This window comes from Nicotiana tabacum, chromosome 3, assembly GCF_000715075.1.
Source record: "Nicotiana tabacum cultivar K326 chromosome 3, ASM71507v2, whole genome shotgun sequence".
In the NCBI taxonomy this organism is placed as follows: Eukaryota; Viridiplantae; Streptophyta; class Magnoliopsida; order Solanales; family Solanaceae; genus Nicotiana; species Nicotiana tabacum.
Window position 1 is genome coordinate 138,464,986 of NC_134082.1, and position 2,905 is coordinate 138,467,890.

At 37.9% G+C, this 2,905-nt stretch overlaps 1 pseudogene; it reads left to right on the forward strand.

The window, feature by feature from the left end:
* Positions 1-441: 441 nt before the first annotated feature.
* On the forward strand, positions 442-1,106 carry LOC107808393 (cytochrome c oxidase subunit 5b-1, mitochondrial-like; annotated as a pseudogene).
* Positions 1,107-2,905: the final 1,799 nt, after the last annotated feature.

A 2,905-nucleotide genomic window follows, 5' to 3' on the forward strand; every position in this document is an offset into this window, starting at 1 on the left:
TTCAAAACAAAATAATTTCTTTCAGTGTTTGCAATTTTGTTGGATTTCGTGGTATTTTCTGTTAATTATTTGCATTTGTCTGTGCACGTTTATTTTATTTAATTCATTAAAAATACAAAAAAAAATACGTTGCACCTGCATTTAGGATTTATTGTTATATTATTAGATTAACTAGCAAACTAGTTTGTTTTATAAAAAATGAAAATCACAAAAAATAATTCATTTTTGCATTTTTACTTTTTAATTTTGAATTTTGTAATTTTTCTTTAAATTTAGGATTTAATTAATTATTGTAAATACCATGATGAGTGATTAATCTAATTGGGTAGTTTAATTTAGTTTAAAATAATTATTAATTAGTGTAGGATTTATTTCAATTTTTGGAAAAAAAAAGAGAAAAAAAAAGTGTGAAATTGGAAAAGAAAAAGAAATAAGAAGGAGCCTCTATACCTGACCTGAGAGCGAATCGAAACCCTAACTCTTGAAGAAAACCATGTGGAGAAGACTTAATACTCAGTTTCGGATTTTAAGCCAACTCTGATCTGCCCCTAAATCCAATCGGTATTCCGCCACCACCGCCACCTCCTTATCGCCATCTCCGGCGGCTTTCCAAGCCGCGGTTCCTTTCTCCTCTCGTCACTTCAGTACTGCTTCAGAAAATGTTGTGAAGAAGAGTGTGGAGGATGTAATGCCAATTGCGACCGGTCATGAGCGCGAAGAGCTTGAAGTTGAACTTCAAGGAAAGCAACTTCTTGACATCAACTTTCCTGAAGGTCCTTTTGGCACAAACGAAACACCAGTTGTTGTCAAATCCTACCATTACAGAAGATTGTAGGATGTCCATGAAGTGAAGGCGGAGATGAGCATGATGTTGGTTGGTTCTGGCTCAAGAAGGGCAAGCCACATGAATGCCCAGTATGCACACAATATTTTGTGTTGGAGGTGGTTGGCCCTGGAGGACATCCAGATGGACATGGTGATGACGATGATCATCACTGATAGTGGCTTGCAATTTTTCTGCCGGAATAAATCTGGTTGAGATGATGAGAGATTTAGTTGCTCTACAAACTCGGGATTCAAAAGATTTTTGGTTTTGTTTGCTTTTTGTGGATCAGTTGTTCTTATAGCTGTTGTGTTAGTGAAGGTTTTCCTTTAAGAATTTAATCACAGACTTGACATCCTCTATTGGAATTATACACCCAGTTTCTCCAAATGCAGAGTTCAATAATCGATAGCCACATACTGGATTTTTTAAAAAATTAAAAAATAAATAAAAATAAGAAGGTTAACATCTGGGCCAAAGTCAATCCAAGTGTCCCAGCCCAAACAAAATTACCCGTTCAAACCAGCCCAAACTCGTGTCCAACCCGGTTCGGATCCCCCCTCAAACGAAACAATGTTGTTTCAATTGGTATTGATCTGAGTCATTGATCTCCACTTGATCGAACGGCTCGGAACTAAAGCCTTGAGAATATATATATGTCCTAATGCCCCTACCCCCTCCCCCTCATTTCATCATTCCAATACCCCATATTAGAGACCCCAAGCCTAACCCTAGCTAAGCCGCCCCTAAATCCACCACCGTCCAGTGGCGGCGCCACCTCCAAACGCCACCAAAACAACACCCCATGACCCCCTCACTCCCCTCTTTCCAAATTCCGGACCAATTTCTTTCGAATTTGCCTGGAGCTCCGCGAATCTCGAATCTGAGGTCAACCCCAAAAGTTCAAAACCACTTTTTCATCAATCCTGGTATATGCATGGTTAGAAGGCACTGTTCTTCGAGTTTTGAAGTTTGGATTCAAACGATCGACCTTAGCTTTGTTAGGGCTCTTGTCTTTGATGGATTTCGAGTCTAAATCGGTAAGCTCTTTTCTTCTATTGTCTTCTCTTCCTTTTTGATTGTCTTATTCTCTTCCTCCTCCCCTTTTCTTTAACTCGACTAATCTCTCGAGTTTAGATTGGTCTTCCGGTCATTGTCCTTCTCTTCTTCGTGAAAGTTTGTTTTCTGATATCTTTAGTTCATTGTGTCAATAGCATGGATAACTCTCTGATCTTGTTTTCTGTTTAGCCATCCATGTTATTTTAAAATTAAGTTACTTCAACTAAGTTAAATCCTTGAATAGTCATCGTTAATTGATTAGTAAGTTAGTAGATTTGCTTTAAAATCATTGCAAGTTATCATGGCCTGCAAATTTTTTTCTTTTCAAATAGATAAGTGTTCGTCTGGGCTTTGGTTTGTATTTGGTCCATTTGGCAAAAAGCAGCCCGTCCAAATTGGTTTGGGTTCTTGGGGTAAATTCAGCCGTGGGTTAATTTGACCCATGTCTCATTTGGGGTCTAAGGTAAATAACAGGGGTATGAGGGTAAGTTTGGGTAGTCTTAGTGAGGGAATCTACTTGTAACTGTCTGGGAAGCTTTTAGGAAGCTGGGGAGGGGACTACTTTGCAAAATATTAATTTAAACCAGGAGTGTTTAAGCTAAAATGGAAACTAAAAAAAGGACTGAATGGCAAAAATGTATCTCCTTGGGTCTGCCCTATTTGCTTGCCTATAAAGGCATATCTTCCTTGTCATTCAAGGCAGAATTAGAAAGCCCTAAGAGATGAAATTCAGAAAAGACAAAACGGCTGAAAATTAGAGTAAAAATTATTGTTTCATTGAAATTCACTCTGTAATTCCTCCAGTTTTCAAATCCTGAAAAAAGTTTCTGATTGATATAGTCTTAAAATGGGCTAAGATTGGGTGTTCGAGGTTTAATTTTGAAGTTGTTTTGGGTATGGTTTGAGTGAGATTGTCTTCATTTTGTTTTTAAGTTCATCTTGGTTGAGTTGGTGCTGCTGGTATTGGTCTTCTACTGTTCGGTTGCTGATTCTCCATTTTCTGCTTTTATTTTCGAATTCCAG